At 41.1% G+C, this 20091-nt stretch overlaps 1 protein-coding gene across 7 annotated transcripts in view; it reads left to right on the top strand.

Moving 5' to 3' along the window:
* Positions 1-1392: 1392 nt before the first annotated feature.
* Positions 1393-20091, top strand: part of BBX (BBX high mobility group box domain containing) — a 274404-nt gene continuing 255705 nt past the window's right edge. For 3 of the 7 annotated variants that reach the window (XM_027582505.2, XM_027582499.2, XM_027582501.2), the window contains exons 1-2: positions 1393-1528; positions 4717-4789. The gene's annotated coding sequence lies outside the window, so the exon portion shown is untranslated. Of the gene's footprint in view, positions 1529-1644; positions 1662-1921; positions 2060-2594; positions 2614-4716; positions 4790-20091 lie in introns of those variants that run through there. The other 4 variants (XM_027582509.2, XM_027582500.2, XM_027582502.2 and 1 more) reach the window with 3 other exon arrangements.

Here is a 20091-nt window from a genome sequence, read left to right as displayed (position 1 = left end):
CATATACACACACTTGATAACTTTATGGATGTGAGAGAAAAACCTTAAGATGGCATCAAGGAAATAAAAAGGGATTTGAAATAAATTCTCTTCAGTTTTCCTCTAAGTTGCATCTAGGCCATAAAACTCATAGTGTTTATTTAATCTTCAAAATGTTTGTGTTTAAGAATAATTCACAGACTCTTAAATTCAGACGGAACCTTAAGAAAACATCTAGGGTCTATGATAATGTCTGGCACATAGTAGATGCTCAATAAACATTTAATGAAGGAAAACTAGGGGAAGTTTCTTATTTTAATCTTAAAAACAAAAAGAAAAAATAACCCCAAACCAACTCTGAGCATTAGGGAGGATAAGTTAGTTGCTCAAGATTGTTCAGCTAGTTTAAGCGTGGGGTCTAGAATTTATTCCTCTTAACTTCTAGCTTTGGTTTTTTTCCCCAGCAGTCTGTTGACTTGTTTATATAGGACTGCCAAATATGATCTGCCAAAGATGCATCATAGAAAAAAAAAATCAGAAAGAACAGCCTTCGCGATCACCATCTCCAAAAGTCACCCACATGTGATGTTCACATATGTTGTGAAATATGTAAATACCGTGCATAATATGCAAAATATAAATCATATATATATTGGCTCAAAAGGTCTATTTTTAAGGGAAAGTGTCAATAGCCAATCTCCCACGACTTATTCTACCTTACAGCATCATTTGCATGCCCACGCAGGTGATTTGAGGTCCTCTGACCAGCTAAAAGTAGATAGGTTATTTCAGCAAAATGTTTATCTTTGTTTCTGTGTATTGTTGTATTGATTTTTCTGAATTTACCTACGAACGAGGCGTTAACAACCTCAATGCATTATAGCCCTAATAAACTTATCTTGCACTATTTTGGCCTATGTGATAGCTAACCCATTGACAGAAGAACTCCAAGCTGGTAAAAGCCCTTCTTGGTCACTTGTTTGCCAGGTCAGGCTGTAAAATCATAACACAATGCACGCCTCTTCCATGGGGCACCACACGGCAGCGATTAAAAAAAAAAAAAAAAACCCTCACTTCCATATCCAGTGGAGTTGTAGTTTATTACTATAACCCTCCCAAGTCAAAAGGACACCAGTTTCAAGCCTGGCAACTTGGTGCAGACAGGGTTTTTCCCCCTTACCCCACTCTGCTGGGCCTCTCTACCTGTCCTCTCCTACTGTCTACAGGTCCCGAACATTAGAAAATAGAAAATGTGATGATCTTTGTGTGTCTCTGTAAAATGTGTGTATGTGTGCGTGTGTTTGGGTGTAACGGGCCTTCTGTTTGGCCGCGCGGCCTGTCTGTCAGGCCGCGGGCCAATGGCAGGCTGCCTTATATAAAATGAGTGTTTTCAGTCTCTCCGGGTTGCATGTACTGTATGTGGAGCAGTGTACAGTGAAGCGGAGGTAGAGCGGCTCCGCGAGCTCCTCTCCACTTTCCCATAGAGGAACCCTGACTGGCCGCTGAGGGCGAGCCACACACACGCCCTCACGCCCGGCGAGCCCGCGAGGTAAGCGCCCCCCATCCCCAGCCCTTCCCGGGCGCTCTCCCCGCACTTTCTGTTTTCCTACTCACTTGCGAGCCGCCGGGCTGCAGCCCCAAGGACTCCGCGGCAGGAGCAGCGGCGGCGGCGGCGGCAGCCGGTAGGGTGGACTTGAGGAAGACGGAGGGAACCCCGCGCGTCCGGAGCCGCGGCTGGCCGCTCCGCTCCCCGGGCACTTTCCCCCTCCGCCAAAACTTTGGGTCGCGAGAGGTCGGGGGCGAGGGTCGCGGCGGCCGCGCCGGCGGGGGGCGGGGGGCGCGGAGGCAGTGCCCTGCGGGCGGGAGGCTGGGGGCCGGGCTGGGGAGTAGTAGGCCAGCCGGTGCCAGGCTGCGTTTGCAACCAGCACCTCTCGGCACACAGGCAGCGCCGCCCGAGAGGGGCAACGGGAGCCGGGGCGCGGGCAGGAGCAGCCCGAGGAAAACAACAACAGAGCCAGCCCTCAACGCCGGCGGGCGGCTCGTGGCCGCCCGGGGAGCCCCAAACTTCATCTCGGCGAAAGTACGTGGATCCCAGCCTGGTCTCGGCTGCCGGGGAGGTGGGGCCTGGGGAGCTGGGGCAGGGGAGGAAGGTACGAGGAGCCAGCCCTCGGTGGATTTATTGAACGTTTCGTGTGCGTCGGTGACCGGGAACAGCAGCCCAGTTGCTCGTTCATCTGGAGAGTTGGGATTTGGGTGTTCCGGCCCCGCAGATCGGTGCCCTCTCACCCCCCACCCCTAACCAAATGCGCGGCGAGTAGAGAAAGTGCTGTTTTAGTGCCAGAGTAGCCGGGAGGAAGAATAGGGGGAGAGGGGGAAGAGGGCGAGGGAGAAGGGGAGAGAGAAGAGGGAGGGAAAGCGGTGGGGGGGGGTGGGGGGAGAGAGAGGGAGAGAGGAGAGAACGAGAGAACGGGAGGGAAGAGAGGAGGGGGAAGAGGAGGAGGGAGGCTGTGTCAGGATTTTGCTTGAATGTGGGATTATGTTGTGTCAATAAGTTTAAGGTGGAGAGAGCGAGGCTGGGGGTGGTGGTGGAGGGGAGGAGGAAGGCCTTGGCTGTTTAAAGTCTTATTTCTGAAGGTAAGTTATGGCATTGCATGGTCGCGATGACAGAAAACTTGCAGATCCTTTATCCGGGGATGGGGTCGATGCCTCTAGAAAGAGCTCCCCAGCCCTCTTAAGCCACACTCGTGTTACACTGTTATTTGCTGCGATCCGGGTCGCTAGTAAATTACAGAAATCAGACTCGAGGTTTCTTTTCCTCCTCCACCTCGTCTCGCTCACCCTCAGAAATTTTTTATTATTTTTTTAATTTCTTGGTATTGTATGAAACTTAACGTAACTGAGACCAAACCCGAGTCCTGTAATTCACAAGGACCCTAAATCCAAGAATCTGGAACACGTTTATGTGTGAAATATCCGTGATCATTTCTGCTAAATGAGGAAGGTAAAACGAAACGATGCAAAAAGCTAAGACACAACATGTACGACAGAGGGGGGGGGAGGAGAGGGAGAGACGGAGAGAGAAGCTATTTTTTGCTTTCCTTTCTGTAGAAAGGAAAATAAAGCGTGCATTCCCCTTCCCTCCCGGTGTGTAGGGTCTAGTCAATATTTTAACTGTCTGAGGACAAATTAGTCCAGGTGGATCTTGTTGAAAAGTTTTCGCGAGGTGGGGTGGAGGTGGGGGCGGTACGAAGGGGAAGGTGGGTGGAGGTTGTGGGGGATGGGGACGGAGCGAGCTCTGCCACTGCTAATGGTCATTGGCCTGGGGCTTTGAAACCATTGCCTGTCCTGCTAATGACACGTCCAGTTCTGGTCTCCAGGCCGCCGACGCCGGGCTGCCGGAGACTGGGGTACTTTACCCACGCGGGGAGGGGCTTTCTTCGCCATCCCCTGGGGTTGCCCACTCGCGGCGTGGGGGCCCCACGCGCGCCCCCTCCCCTGCGCGCCGCCGCCACCTCTGCTCGCGCGACTTTTGTAGCTAGCCCGCGGCGAGGGGGCGCAGGGGTCCCCAGCGCGGACGTCCCCGCGCGGCCACCCCGCGCCGGGCCCCACGCGCGCCGCGCCGCGCGGTCCAGGCTCGGAATGGCAGCGCCCGGCCGGGCGGCGGTGCCTCCCCGGGGGGCAGCGGAGGCAGCGGCGGTGGCGGCGGGATCTTCGCCGGGGCCCGCGGGAGGAGGAGGAGGAGAGGGAGGAGGAGGAGGGGAAGGAGGAGGAAGAGGAGGAGAGGGAGGCGTTTTCTGCCCAGACCGCCGCCAGTTCGAGCGGGCACGGGGACGGGGACACCCCACTCGTTGCTCCTCCGTTATGGAAAGGTGTTTAGCCGACTTTTACGCCCGGAGTGTGGGATTTGTACTTCATTTTTCTCTCCCCCCTCTTCTCCAAAGCAAGATGGACTCTATTCCCTTTCTCTTTCTCCCTGTGCCTCTGCCTCTGTCTTGTCAGCCTTTAAGATCGACATTTTGTACTAAGATGCAAACTTGATGGTGACCAGCAACAAAGGCGGGGTGGGATCCCTCGCTCCCTTCCTCTCTCTCGGTTTCCTAGCTCCCCCCACCCCGACCTCGGAGACCTGGTGGCCCTGCACTTGCCGCCGGGGGCTCTGGCGAATGTGTTTCCCGGCTCGGTTCCGATCTCCAATCTGGGGATTGTGACTGGGGCCGGGCGTTTGGGCGACGGCTGTGGCCGCCCCAGGTCTGCAGGGCTGAGGGCTGCGCTACCTGGACCCGCTGCCGTCGCCGTGCCACCTCCGGCCGGCTCCTGGGCACCGTGGAGGCTCGGGCTGCCTATCGATTGCTATGATTTGGTTACTGGTATATTTGTCCTGGGGGCGGCGATCACTTGGTGCAAGTTGATGAATGATCGCGGTGTGGGTTTGGGGTTTGCAGAAAAGGATCAACTTTCAGCTTTGTACATACGGGGAGTAGGGAGTGAGGGTGCTGAAGACACCCTGGAATGCCAGCTGGGCTACCCTCAGCCTCTGCTCTCTGAATACAGGGAGCTTCTTTGCTTTTATTGCTTCACAGGTTTGCGCGTGGGGGTGGGAAGTAGTGAGAGGGGAGGGTTGTTGGGGAGCTGGACTCCTGGGTTTTGGGGACCTTCCTTCATAGGTGTTGCAGGAGTTGGGGCTCTATTGTAAAGCTCTACCATACTGATGATGTACGTTTATTTGATACTTTATAGGTCACTATCATATGACAAAGGCTTTGCCGCAGTTCCATCTTCCTCCCTGTGTACTTTCCATTTGCCTTCCTGGGTAAGTATGCAAACTCTTCCTACAGGGAAGCTGGATGGCTATTAGTATGGCCTAAGGGTCGGTAACTGTTCACAGAAGAAGATGCCTTACTGGGGTTGCAACACCCCAGAAATCTTGTCTTACTGAGTTTCCCACAGTAGAAGTCAATTTATGATTCTTAGTATTTAGAACTCAATTGCTGTTATTTTAAGGTAGTTTAAATGTTTATTTCACATTTATCTGCCAAGTGTTATTTGAAAGCTTACTTTCAAATAGTCATTTTAATTGATAGTGAAATTTTACAGAGTTGAAGGCCTATGAAATTTAATACTAGATAATATTGTAGAAAGATTGTAGCCTACGAGTGGAGAGAATTATTAAAAACCCAAGGAAGCATCGTGCAGAATGCCTCTCTAATTATAGTGACTGACATTTGCTTACTCTTTCCTAGGTGCTCTGTCTTGGGTAACTTGGGCTGTTTGTGACAATTATTTTTGTGGTGGGGAAGGGTGGAATGGACAGTGGTGGAAGTGGACCAGCTTGATATAAAAGGCAAATAACTATTTCCAAATTAATCATAATTTCCTTCAAAATTTACATATTTGGAGAAATTAGGTATATTTTGACAGCCGATATTTGTAATAAACAGCGACTCTCAAATCCCTTAAGTGCTTTTTTCACATGTATGCTCCCAAATGGAAAAATTGGTGAAATAATGTGTGGGACAGCAAGTGCCTGAAAAGTTAGTTTTTGAGAAGTAACGGTCTAGGTGAGAGTTGATAGAACTTTTGAAAGTAGCAGCGTGAGCCCCAGTTACAGAAAACCAGCTTGCAGTTTGCCCCCTTCCATTGTAAGGAACACCTCAGATATTCCAAGTTGTTGATAAGTTAAGAAAACTATTTGTACTCAATGTGTTTATCAGTTGTGGTATTCGAGAATATTATCATAGTGAAGATGGAGTTTGTATTTTGTGAATGAAAATAGACGAGGGGTGCCTGGGTGGCTCAGTTGTTAAGCATCTGCCTTTGGCTCAGGTCATGATCCCAGCGTCCTGGGATCGAGCCCTTCATTGGGCTCCTTGCTCTGCGGGAAACCTACTTCTCCCTCTCCCACTCCCCCTGCTTGTGTTCCTGCTCTAGCGCTCGCGCTCTCTCTCTCTCTCTTTCAGATAAATAGGTGACATCTTAAAAAAAAAAAAAAAAAAAGAAATAGACTTGAACTCTGTTTTCCATAAAACAAAAAGGAAAGAAATCTTATCTGTTCTGTTGCCTGACTTGCTGGGCTATTATATATGTTACTAAAAGCTTGTCTTAGTACTGAGAGGAACTGAGGACCAGGTTTTTCTGGTAGTTCCCATATAGTAGCAAAACATACTTTGACATTGCTGAGAACCTTAGGTGATTATAAGTTCTGTGTCCAGCATCTTTTAATGGAAAGTAAATATCACATTATTTTAGATAGTTAAGAGAACCTCTTAATATGTTACATACATAACAGTCTGATTGGACTGGTCAGAATGAGATGATCTGTAAGATGAATTTAGTGCACACCGAAATATGTGGATTTCAGTGTTTTTGATTTTTTTTAAGGTTGTTTGCAAGAGAAGTTTCTCATTTTTGAACATATGGCAAGAGTATTCAAAATGCATTCCTGATTTACTAAAGAACACCACATTTATACATGTGAGGCACATTATTTTGTTCACTAGAGCAAACTTTTAATGTTAGTTCTTTCCCCATGGAAGTATATTTGACCAATTCACAGTTTAAAATGGGAATCAGTAATTTCCAGAATTAAAGCGATCTGATGAGCTCTTGCATTTCTTTGAGATATCAAACAACTGGTTCATTAAAACAATATTTTCAAGAACAGTCTTGGTCTTTGAAGTCAGAGTAGTTTTTGTAGTGTAAAACTTGTAGTAGTGATCTAAAAGAAGTCACCCTGACAATGAATTGCCAGTTATTTGCATCCAAAACATATTTACTTGATTTGAAGCTTAATTATCAAAATAAGAATTTAGATAGAGGTTTTGCTTCTATATTGCCAAGAGTTTCCAAACTTCCCATTTTATTATTCTGCATATCTCTATTAAGTTCTGAAACTGAAGTCTTAATTTGCATTTCACATTTAATGCTAGCTCTTGAAAAGAGGAGGTTAATATATGTTGTTTCTTACTTAGTGCTACAACTTGTGGAGCTACTGTGGCCGGTTTAGAAAGAATCTTCTGCTAGAGACTTTGATATTTACAAAAATTTGTAATTTTGACACCTTCCTTTTTTTTTAATTCATTTTGATCTTTGTATCTAAAAAAAAAAAGTTGTGGGTTTAGGAGTTTGTGAGATAGCTCTGCCTTAAACATGCATATAGCTCTGCTCTACAACTTCAAAAGTATATGCCACCTCTGACCTTATAGATCTGATCTTTATACTTAATCCATTGAAACAGATTTGTTTAGACATTGAATTGAGAACACAGCTTTGAGTGGAAGCTAGGATGAACACATAATTATGGCTTGCTTATGCTGTAAGTGACTATGTAGTTGATAAGGCTTTTTGTATGTAGTTAAAAAGAAGGAACAGTCTCATAATGTGGCATAATTCATGAAAAACTGACTCAGCAAACTAAAGTATAATGTCATATTTCTCAGTAAAATGACAAACATAATTTCTAATTAATCATCATCAGCCATATTAAAAGTTTATGTTTTCCTACATTTCACAGAGCATGGATAAAGCAAGGGCCACTTTTTTTTTTTAAAGATTGTATTTATTTATTTGACAGAGAGACACAGCGAAAGAAGGAACACAAGCAGGGGGAGTGGGAGAGGGAGAAGCAGGCTTCCCGCTGAGCAGGGAGAAGGGCCACATTTTACCTGTATCTTAACCAGGAATATCAACTACTTTTACATTAGAAATCTTTCATAGAAGTAATAAAGACTTCACAGATCAACCCTACTGAAAAAAACTTTTTGAAAATGGCCTGGCTGTTTATGCTGTATTAGAGGAAATCCTTGAAATTATTAGTGTCTTATAAAAGTACAGAAATGTTTAAAATTGTGATATTTAAAGGTTCTAAGTTTACTAAATTTAGGCAATTAATTGTGGCAAATTGCATCACCACCAGTGTGGGATACCTGGATTTTAGGACTTAATCTTAAGCAGTGCTTAACTTAAGAAAGAGACACTTTTCTTGAACTTGTAGTTTGAAGTCCACCTCATTTTTTTAACATTTCACCACTGAGGGCACCTTTTAAAATAGGTCTGAGTGATATCTTCTTTATATTTTTAGTCAACTTCCTTCCTCTCACTATGAAATGAAAACATACCCGAATTATAAAAACATTGTAATTTCACTGCTTGGTTTTTATTACATGCCCTAGGTAAATTGGATACAGTTGGTCCTCAGGCTATACTTTGAGAAACACTGCTCTGAAGGTAGTAAGGACTAAGTCTAAAGATTGAATGAGGGTCTTCCAGCTAGAAGATTCTGTGACTGTAATTCATTCAGTGGGTTTGTACTACCTCAAGGGCAGTCATCACAGACTGTGTCGAATTATAGAGATTTCTATATAAGTTATACCTGAGGAAAGCACTTTTTGAGTATATCTTCTCTCAGCATTCATATATGTTCATATTATCCCTTAAAAGGCAATTACAGTTTCTTAAAATGCCAAGACATCACTTTAAGACTGTAAAGATACATGCAGATAATCCCCATGTATTAATGGGGATTGTTTTCATTTTTTTTTCTTTCAAAGAAAAGGATGAGATGAGAACTGGAATAAGTACCAGTTACACAGTGGAAATGCAAAAGCGGGCAAGCCAATAGTGAATTCCATCTAAAAGTATATATAAATACAGAGGAGATGAAAGACTAAGGGAATGAAAGCCTTTTTTTTTTTTTAAAGATTTTATTTATTTATTTGACAGAGGCACAGTGAGAGAGGGAACACAAGCAGGGGGAGTGGGAGAGGGAGAAGCAGGCCTCCCATGGATCGGGGAGCCCGATGCGGGACTCGATCCCAGGACCCCGGGATCATGACCTGAGCCGAAGGCAGACACTTAACGACTGAGCCACCCAGGTGCCCCGGGAATGAAAGACTTAAAGGATTGAATATAGACCATGAAGCGTTGACACACCTACAAAAATATAAACTTAATAAGTTAAGATACGTGAGTCAACTCAAGGATCTAGTGAAATAACTATAGCTCATGAGGCAGTTATATAAAGTACAAAGTGAAAAAAAGAATGAGTTGGATTTTCTGAAATCTTAGGAAAATAAATACTGTAAAATATTGATTGAGTAATTAAACCAATAGTTAAACATGGCGCTCAGGTGAAGAGATCAGGGGATAAAACGGAAGTTCCTGGGATAGAATAACTGAGATCTGAAAATGGACATTGAATGTTGGGTTTTTTGTAAAGGGAATAATTACATAAAGTATCAGTAACTTATTTCAAAAGAGATAAGAATGAGGACAAAAATTGTTTAAAGCCGCTGTATTAAATGTTTTTGACTAAGATGTATGGTAAGAGAAATGCCTTTTATATCCCGATCCACATATAAAAACTAAGCAAAAGTTTTGCTGAAACAGTACTAGGAGTAGTACCCTCTGGTATTTTCTATTCGTATCTGATCTTTATAAATCTAATGTGTTCCAAACTATTTTATTAAAAAAACACAGTGTTATTCGTTACATTGGTCTTAGGACTTAGAGTTTGAAAAACACCAACCTGGAGGACTTGTTAGAAATGGAGGCTCCCAGGGGCACCTGGCTGGTGCAGTCGGTGAAGCATGCGACTCTTGATCTCAGGGTTGTAGGTTTGAGCCCCACGTTGGGCGTAGAGATTACTTAAAAATAAAATCTTAAAAAAAAAAAAGTGGTCCCAGGTCCCATATCCAGATAAGCTGATTCAGTGTGACTGAGGTGGGGCCTGGGAATCTGCGATTTTTTTTTTTTTTAAGATTTTATTTATTTGAGAGAGAGTGAGAGATAGAGAGCACGAGAGGGAAGAGGGTCAGAGGGAGAAGCAGACTCCCTGCCGAGCAGGGAGCCCGATGCGGGACTCGATCCTGGGACTCCAGGATCATGACCTGAGCCGAAAGCAGTCGCTTAACCAACTGAGCCACCCAGGCGCCCTGGGAATCTGCGATTTAAATAGTGCTTTAGTGGTTCTGAAGCAGGTGCAAGGTACTCTGACACACTTTGAGAAACTGGTGTAGGAGACAGATGGCTAAAGAGTGAATAGGAGTCCTGCACTGAATGTGGGATTCAAGTTCTTAGACAAGGTCTCTTCCAGCCTCAATATTCAGTGGCTGTATTTCCGTCAGCATGTTGGCAATACCTCAGTATGACAAGAGCCCTTGTCACCCTCTGTTGAGAGTAGCAGGTGTAGTACGAGGAACAGAAGCTTGGAAGTCAGATCCCTGGACTCCACTACCGTTGCCCCTCTTGCTTACTGACTGAGGGACTTGAAGCATGTCACTTCAAAATAAACTTCCTTCATTATGTGCAAAAAGGCGTATTCATATTTACCATGCAACAGAATGAGAATTACACAAGACAGTGGCATAGACCCTTATCCACAGTCATCACTCCATATATGTGTTCTTCTAGTTCTGTCTCACCTCATCCCAAGTCCCACTAAGTCTGAAGTTTTTCGAAGCTTTAATTTTTTTAAACTTTTTTTTTTTTTTTTTTAAGGAAACTCTACCCCCATGGTGGGGCTTGCACTCATGATCCCAAGATCTAGAGTTGCATGCTCTGCCACCCTGTGCCCTTTAATTTTTGTTTTCTCTAAAGTGCATTTGACGTTTGAACAACACAGGGGTTGGGGTGCCAACTCCTCCCCCCCATGCAGGCAAAAATCTGCATACAACTTCTGACTCCCCAAGAACTTAACTACTAATAACCTACTGTTGACTGGAAGCCTTACTGATAACGTAAACAGCCACATATTTTGTGTGTTAAATGTATTATAAACTGTATTACAATAAAGTGAGCTAGAGAAAAGAAAATGTTATTGGGAAAATCATAAGGAAGAGAAAATACATTTCAGTAGAGTACTGTAAATATCCATGTGTAAGGAGACTTGTACAGTTCCATGTTGTTCTGGTGCCGAGTAGAACTCTCAACGCTGGTATCATGAAACACTGGTGCATTTTTACCTGGGTGTGAGATGTTAGGTAAGCACTTCATTACTGACAAAGGAAATAGTAAGAATAACCAGGGTAAGAGATAAAAGGATAAAAGTGACAAATAACTGAGGCATGTCATAGTTAAGTATGGTGCCCCTTCAGATTTGGGGAATGATTTCCGTACTTCTCTAAAAAGAGAGCACGGGTCAGGAGAATAGGTCTTTTCATATTTCAGAGTGGTTAGTTGTTGGCATTGGGCGTTCTTTCCAGTGACTTAGATCCATCTTGGAATGTCTTAGAGCATCCGTTCTCAAACTTTATTCTGCTAAGACACATGCGACTGATGTTTACACACAGGGCGTTATAATTTCCCTGTTTATAGACATAGATAAATTATGTGGTGGGTTTATAGGTAGTTCACAGTGTGATAAAGCCACTTCTTTCCCTATCAAGAAAATAAATCAGAATGTAAGTGAGAGTGATGCTGTCGTTATGAAAATTTTGAATACACCTATATAGAAACATGTAAAATTCTTTATAAACTGTGGTATTTTGTTCATAACTAATTACTTGGGCATTCCTCACAACCAATTAAAACTTACCATTGTGTCAAGGCATGAAGATTGAGAAGCGTTACATCTGGAGTGCGTAACAAATTACATTGCGCAGGATAGCCACTTAAATAAAAAAGAGGGGCAAACTGAGGAGAAGATGAATGGGAAATACGGCAAATCCCTGAAATCTCAAACAATGCAAAAACCAAAAGCTAGGGAAAATGCAACATGTGGTCAAATGCAAAGGAAGTACAAAAGACTATAAGTATCAGTGTTCTCAGACATTCCTGTCTCACTCAAATACTCATTGCCTCTAACAGACATTTATTTTTTTATTTTTTATTTTTTTTAAAGATTTTATTTATTTATTTGACAGAGAGAGACACAGCGAGAGAGGGAACACAAGCAGGGGGAGTGGAAGAGGGAGAAGGAGGTTTCCCGCTGAGCAGGGAGCCTGATGCGGGGCTTGATCCCAGAACCCTGGGATCATGACCTGAGCCAAGGCAGATGCTTAACGACTGAGCCACCCAGGCGCCCCTAACAGACATTTATTTTTAAGTAGTCGCAACATTTATTTAATTTATTTGAATAAATTAAAATTAGGTAACTTGTGTTTCCTAATTTTTTAAAAGATTTTATTTATTTATTAGAGAGAGCGAGCCTGTGCACATGCAATCGAATGTGTAGGAGCTGGGAGTGGGTGTTGGGAGGGACAGAGGGAGGGGGAGAGGCAGACTTCCTGCTGAGCAGGGAGCCAGACCTGGGGCTGAATCTGGGGCTCTCCCAGGACCCTGATATCATGACCTGAGCCGAAGGCAGACGCTTAACAGACTTAGCCACTTGGGCGCCCCTTGTTTCCTGATTTTTAAGGTTCTCTTTGCCAGGAACAAATCTTTTTATTACTTTGCTAAATTTTAATTTACCTTACTTTTTCATCTCTAATAAATTAATAAGCTCTATATATTTTGAAAATGTCTTTATACTTTGATGTATAATGGTATTGGATATACATTCTCAACCCTTCATCTAAAAAAATCTCAGAAAAACTAAGTTTTTTTTTTCCCTCCAAAAGTCTGACATCAAAGCTCATTTGGTGGCAGAACCTGACTGTCATGGGCTTGTTTAAAGTAGTTTTAAAGCCCACTTAGAAAGAATATTCACATATTTTGCTGTAGAGATAGTAATATATTTGGCTATGAGGTGCTATCCTAGATCTAGTTAGGAATGTTACGTAATATATGCTGTATGCTCCTTCTGACCTTTAAGACTCACAAAAATCTGAAGCATACCTGGACCTAAGGGTTTCAGATAAGGGACTGTGATCCTGTTGTATTAACTTTCTTAGTCCACACAGTGAAATTGTCTGGTATTCCTACCCATTTAACTCAGTGAGTATCCTTTTGCTGATTTTGATCACTGATTATCTGAATATGTTGAGTTCATTGCAAGCTGGTGAATCACATAAGATATCCTAACAAGATATCTTAATGTTACATATTAACTCAGTCAAACTGTCTTTTGAAACCCCGTAGCTTCAGTTATGAAGGTGGAAAGCATCAGAGGTTAATAAAGTCAGGTAAGCAAAATGGTAGCTAACATTTGTACCTCCTGAGTGGGCAGTGAAAGGCTCCTAGGTAAGGAAAGATTAAACACACATACAGCACACCCCACCCCATCCCTGTTACTTGAACCTCCTATACCATTTTGACATTGTGATTCCTTTTTTGTTTTTGCTGCAGTTGTTAGTTTTTTTTTTTTTTTTTAAGATTTATTTATTTGAGAGAGAGAGTGAGAGAGCGAGCACGAGTGGGGCAGAGGGAGAGGGAGGAGCAGACTCCCCACTGAGCAGGAAGCCTTCCCAGGACCCTGAGATCATGACCTGAGCCAAAGGCAGGTGCTTAACTGACTGAGCCACCCAGGCGCCTCTGTGGTTAGTTTATTAAACAAACACACACATTGAAATCTGTACTTGAAATTTCTACCAGGTTGGACGTTTCTCATATAATGGTGAACAAAATTTTGGCTACTTTCATTATGGTTTACTCTTAGAGTTTTGTGAAGGGGTTACATTTCCTTTATTGCTGCTTACACATTTCTTTCTATCAGAAAAGTAAAAATAGAAAGTGTTTTCTGCAAATTTAGTTTACTCTAAGGTGAGAATGTTTTTGGGTTGTATTGTTTCATAGAGGTTCTAGATACCTTTATTTTCAATGATAATGAAATGATTTTTTTTTAAAGTAATCTTTATGCCCAACATGGGGTTTGAACTCACAACCCCAAGATCAAGAGTCACATGCTCTACCAACTGAGCCAGCCAGGAGCCATACATTTAATTTCCTATAAAACCACTATAGAAAAACATAAAGTGTGATGTGAGGAAGAGTACATATGACACACTAGGAATAAACTTAATAGCTGTATCTGATCTATTGTTATGGTAAGACTTAAATCAGTCTTCATTTGGTATAGACTGAAATGGTTAATGGCTAAAGAAAGTTTTTCTTCTTTAATTACTTACTGATACAACTATATCCTTTGGTGTAGGAAAGCCACAGATTGAGTAATTCAGAGGGAGTCTTATTTACAATGCTGATTCTTAATCTTACAAAAATGCTGAGTTGTTTTTCAGCTTTTGGTGCACCTCTCAAAACTCAGCCAAGTGTAGAGTTCTCATTGACTGCAAAGGGAATGTGGGAGAGCATGGAACAAAATGAGAAATTAATTCTCTACGTCCAGCTGTCAAATTCTGATTATCTTTTGAGTTACTGAAGTTACATATTTTTTTCTTTCTGGTCCCCTCTCCCTTCTTCTCTTTCCTACTCTTTCTTTCTTCTCTCCCTTTCTCCCATTCAAGTACTAACCAGGCCCAACCCTGCTTAGCTTTCAAGATAGCGGACTCTCCTCTCCTTTTTTCTGTCCTCCCTGAGGTCTATTTGTCTGTCTATTTTTTTTTTTTAATCTCAGCCTTTTATTGTATTCACTCATTTGTGATCTGTGATACAGCCTATAAATATTTGAGAATGAGTATGGAATTTTCTCTTTTTTACCATTATTTGATTTTAAAGATTTCTTTTATAGTTTTGAGTTATTTTAGTAATTTATCATTAGGCATATAATAAAGTTGTTAATATACAAGTTTAAGACTTACGCAGTTCCCTACATGTAAGTGTCAGGGAGGGATTATGAGGAGCCTTTAACAAGGCTATGTGAGGCAAAGTAAACTTCTCCAGTCAGTTTTGTGTTTTAGGGTGACAGGATGACTACACAGGTTCATTTATATTTAAGGGAAAGTTGAAAGCAGGTTTTAGAAGAGTTTCCCACATACTATTTTACTTTGGGAGGAAGGGGAAAAGATAATTTGGACTGAGGGCATCCTTAGGAAGCATAAGTTTGATTTTTACTACTTTCTTTTTCACAACTTTTTGATGAAAGGTAACTCTATTTTAGTGATGAAGAAACTAAGTGTCAAGTTAAGTAAGAGACAAGTAGCAAGAGACTGTGCCAGGCTCAGGAGGCCTGTCTGCAGTGCCCCAGTCTCCTGAGCTTTTCCTGTATTTACCTGCCTTTAGGGCCACATTCCAAGAGGTTAGAACTGAGGAGTGTGGGGCAGCTTTCAGTCAAGAATTCCTCCCAATTTTTCTTTCTCCCAAAAGAGAAATTTTCATTTTGAAGTGATAGGGTTGGAACACTACTCTCTATCATTCTTAAGGGAGGTAGACGAGAAAGTCTCTGAACTGGGCCCTGTTGTTGATTCTCATCAGCGGGGTTACAGTCAAAGACTAAACCAGCCCCAAACTTAGTTTATAAATTGACATTTAGTGAACTTTCCTTCTAGGTGGTGTATCTGCTATAGAAATGTCTAATAACAACAGTTACTGTTTTTACTGTTTACTAATTGCTCTGGTACATCAGTAGAAATCATTTGTTGAGTTTTTCTTTTTTTCTTTTTTCTTTTTTAAAGATTTTATTGAGAGTGTGAGAGAGAGAGCAAGAGCAGGTGGAGGGGCAGAGGTAGAAGCAGACTCCCTGCTGAGCAGGGAGCCCAGTGGGGGCTTCATCCCAGGACCCCGGAATCCTGACCTGGCGGAAGGCAGACACTTAACTGACCTTTCACCCAGGCGCCCCCAGGAGTTGAGTTTTTCAGGCTGAATATTCTATGACGTTTTTACTCTGGTACTTTTTTTTTTTAAGCAAATTTATAGACAGTATATATCTATAGATACCTTACATATTTTTTTTTGTTTTTGAAGTATAGTTGACATATGATGTATTAGTTTCAGATGTACAACATAGTGATTTGACAATTTCTATGCATTACTCAGTGCTCATCAAAATAAGTGTAGTCACCATATGTCACTGTACAATGTTATTACAGTATTATTGACTATATTTCCTATGCTGTACTTTTCATCTTGGTGACTAACTTATAACTGGAAGTTTTTACCTGTTAATCTCCTCTACCTATTTAGCCCGTTTTCCCATTCCCCTCCCATCTGGCAACCACCAGGTTCTCTGTATTTAAAGAGTCTGGTTTTTCATTTGTTTGTTTGTTTTGTTTTTTAAGTTCCACATGTAAGTAAAATCATATGGTATTTCTCTTTATCTGACTTACTTCACTTAGAATAATGCCTTTTAGGTCCAGCCATGTTGCTGCAAATTCATTTTCATGGCCAATATTAAGTGGCGGTGGCAGCAAGGGGAGTGGGGGTGTGTGTGACATCTTTATCCCTTCATCTAACAACGGACACTTGGGTTGCTTCCATATCTTGGCTATTGTAAATAATGCTGCAGTAAACTTAGGGGTGCGTATATCTTTTTGAATTACTGTTTTCATTTTCTTTAGGTAAATACCCAATAGTGGAATTACTGGGTCATATGGCACTTCTATTTTTAATTTTTTTTAGGAACCTTCATACTGTTTTCCACAGTGGTTGCACCAATTTACATTCCCACCAACAGCGTATGAGGGTTCCTTTTTCTCCGCATCCTCACCAGTACTTGTTATTTCATGTCTTTTGGATAATAGCCATCCTGACTGGTGTGACACTCCAGTACTTTTTAATACTTAATTGGTGAATATATTTTACTAAAGGAATTTACCAATATAACACGGATAGTGTTATAAAATAGTTTTCTGACAATTGCTTTGAAAATAAGTTCACTATGAGTAGAAAAATTAAGCAGATTCATGGACTTCATTTCAGAGTATCTGATGATCAAACATGAATTAGATATAGGATTAGTCAAAAGTTATCATTTTTTTGAAGTGGCTCATGGGTAGTTTTGATGTATTTTTACCTAAAAAACTTATTTCTACTGTGATTAAAGAAGAGATTTTATAAATTACACATTTGTATACTAGTAGCAAATCATTTAGGAAATACAGAGTAACTTGTTACTTTTTTTGTACTAAGAGCCCTATTTATCTGAAATTAAATTCCTTTAGCTTTGCAAATTCAGCAAAATCAGAGCCTAATTCACCTATAGAAGATACAAAGTTTGTCATTCTTTGTTGTTTTTTAATTGCTTTTCTTTTTCCCTGATCCACGAAACATGTGAAGAGGATGGTTATTTATTTTGTCAAGGTAATTTTTGTGGATGATAATTTTATTAAGAATGTGCTCTTGAATTGTTTAGGTGGAAATATTTTATCAAAGGTGTTGGGCTTCCATTTCTTGTTTTTCACCCCCCCTTCCCCCATCAGCTACTTCTATACTGTTTTCATTCAAGTAGGTTGGTTTTATGGCATTTGACATCTTTCTTTCTACTTGCTTTCTTAGGTCATATTCAAAGAACATTTTACATATTAAATAATTTGCTTAAGTGTTGGTGAGATTCAGGTAGCCACACCGAGTATCAGTTTAATTCAGTGTTCATGGATCCAGTGCCCATGGTATGTTGATGTTGACTTAAACTTTGAGGATATAAAGATGAATGTGGAATAGCCCTGGTCCTTAAAGCAGATGTAGTCTATTGGCTGGAAAAGCCCAGTAGATGTAAATATCATATAAGTTATTCTATGCTAATCATTCTAACACCATAACATACAGTAGTACTGGAGTAAATACCCTGAAAAACTGGCAAATTCCAACATAGGAGCTGGACGTTGAAATACAGGGGGAGTTTCTTGCTGTTACAGGTTTTGTCGTAATTGTCTTTGAGCTTGTGAAACTAATTTGGTCCAAGCACTAGAGTGGGTTTTAAAAATCAGGCTTCTAAGCTTTATTTGGCTTTTATTTAAATATTAGTGCATCATTTTGTCTTTTGGTCTGTTTTTAAAGGGCCAAGACTTTAAAAAAATTTTTTTATTGTTATGTTAATCACCATACATTACATCATTAGTTTTTCATGTAGAAGACTTTTTTTCTTTTTTTGTTAAAGCTTTCAATTTATATTAGAAAGTTAAGTTTCAGTTGAGTGTTTTTGGACTTCTATTTTTCCTTTTTTATTTATTGCTATTAACATCACAGGCTGTGATGACAACACTTTTGAAGTAAAAGGAAATGGTTGAGGATTCCAGATATACCAAATCATGTTAAAAGCACCTTAAATGGAGTAAGTTTGAACTAGACATCCAAACTAGGAGTCCAAACACATGGCAATAAAAATACTGTAAACTACTATAGTTTATACTAGTAACATACTAGTATAGGAGTATGTTAATAAGATCTCTAGCCCAGGCATTAAACACAAAATGAGACTCTAAAGAGATAAAAATGTGCTTTTCTATCCATGAGAGATTATAGATTAAAAATGATGCCCAGTTTTTCTGTCAAGCAGTTTTCTGGTTTTCCAGTGTGTTCTCAACCTGTGTTTACAACTGCAATTTCTCTCATGGTTTAGTAAGCCATGGCTTGGATGGTACCCTTAGTTTCGCTTTTTGGGGTTCCCCTTTTATGCTTAGTGATCTGGGTCTGGTCTTTGGAGTCCCCTTTGACCTGATCAGACCTTCAGTGTCACTTCTTAATCATGACTCTTGTGTTTATTACACCCAGAATCGTATGCATTTTCATCCATTTTTATTTGTGGCTCTCTTTTGACTGGTCATTTCAGGGTATCAGCCCAGTTTAGATTAAAACTTTGTTTCTGAAATATTCTGCAAAGTGTTCCAGATGCCACACCTGGCTGCTTTAATAACAAACAAAATGCATTCATAAGCCTAATCGTAAGAAGGAGCTGATCTGAGAAAATATTTCTTCATAGACTCACAACATTGACAATAACCCTAATGTTTACATTAAAGCAGCAAAGAGGAACAGAGACACACAGAATAGTAACTTGTGGGTCTTTCTATCTTTGGCCTGTTTGGCATCACGGAAGTCTTCTTTGTAAGTTGTGTTACATGGATTTGCGTTCTCATCTCATTTGGTGCCATATATAGTTGACACTTGAACCACATGGGGGTTAGTGGCACTGATGCCTGTGCAGACAAAAATCCAAGTATAACTTTTTAGTCCCCTGAAACTTAACCTACTAATAGTTTACTGTTGACCAAATAACATAAACGGTCAATTAATAGGTTTTGTTATATGTATTATATACCATATTCTTAAAATAAAGTAAGCTAGAGAAAAGAAAGTGTTAAGAAAATCATATGGAAGAGAAAATACATTTACAGTCTTGTACTGTAAAAAATCCATGTATAAGTGGACCTGTGCAGGTCAAACTTGTGTTCAGGGGTCAGCTGTAGTCCCGGAGAACATGTTCAGATGCGTTGTCAACCCAGGGTTTTGTTTTATTTTAATAATTTTTCACGTATAGTCTCTGCATGAATCTTGCAAATCCATACAGAAGTTTCTTATAGCTTGAAACGTCTTAAGGAATGGGATCACAGGTGGGGACATAGTGGCATGTGCAAGGACCTGATCTCACATACGGTGATGAGTTTACTGCATTAGAAATTGTGATCATGAATCAGTTGTTAGGAAGCGAATTTCTTTTTATTTAAATTTTTAAAATGTGACCGTAAATGTCATTCCTGACATCTATTTCAAATACAACCAGATGGCCTTAAAGTCTAATATATAGGTCTTAAGAATGTGGATAACTGGAACTTTGTTAAAGATGTTTTCCTTGAAAAGTATTGACTTAATCAGTTTTTCAAAACTATATATTTTAATTGATAAATTGTAATCTCAGAATGCATCGTGTGTATTTCTAATTGATCTTCAATTAGCAGTGGCTGTTGATTTTACGGATAGAACAAGTTTTACTATTCCCAGGTCCCTCTGTTAAGTAACCAATGATTGTGAAATAAACATGGGGTTGCTTAAAGGAGTACAGTAATGATCATTTTATGAAGAAAAGCAGTCTTCGGTAAAGCAAATAATCGTTCTCTACCTTACCTGTTGGGCAATTCTGGGTTCCATATATTGAATTGCCATTACTTTATGCAACATGTGTTGAGTACCCATAATAGGTTGGAGTTCTGGGGTTTTCAGAATAAAAAGATAAGGGCTCTGGCCTCAGGTTGTTTCTAGTATTGTAATGGCATACGTATGCCCAATGTGGAATGGCAGGTAAGGCTGTTACACTATGCATGGTGACAGGCATGGGGAAGGAGAGGGCAATAGAGGATGATCGGGGAGGGGAAATTGGGAAGGACCCGGACTTTGGTTGTTTAGCTTAAC

The sequence above is a fragment of the Zalophus californianus genome, chromosome 1, assembly GCF_009762305.2.
Source record: "Zalophus californianus isolate mZalCal1 chromosome 1, mZalCal1.pri.v2, whole genome shotgun sequence".
Lineage (NCBI taxonomy): Eukaryota > Metazoa > Chordata > Mammalia > Carnivora > Otariidae > Zalophus > Zalophus californianus.
The sequence above is the reverse complement of the archived record's forward strand: the minus strand, read 5'-3'. Positions and strand labels throughout refer to the sequence as shown.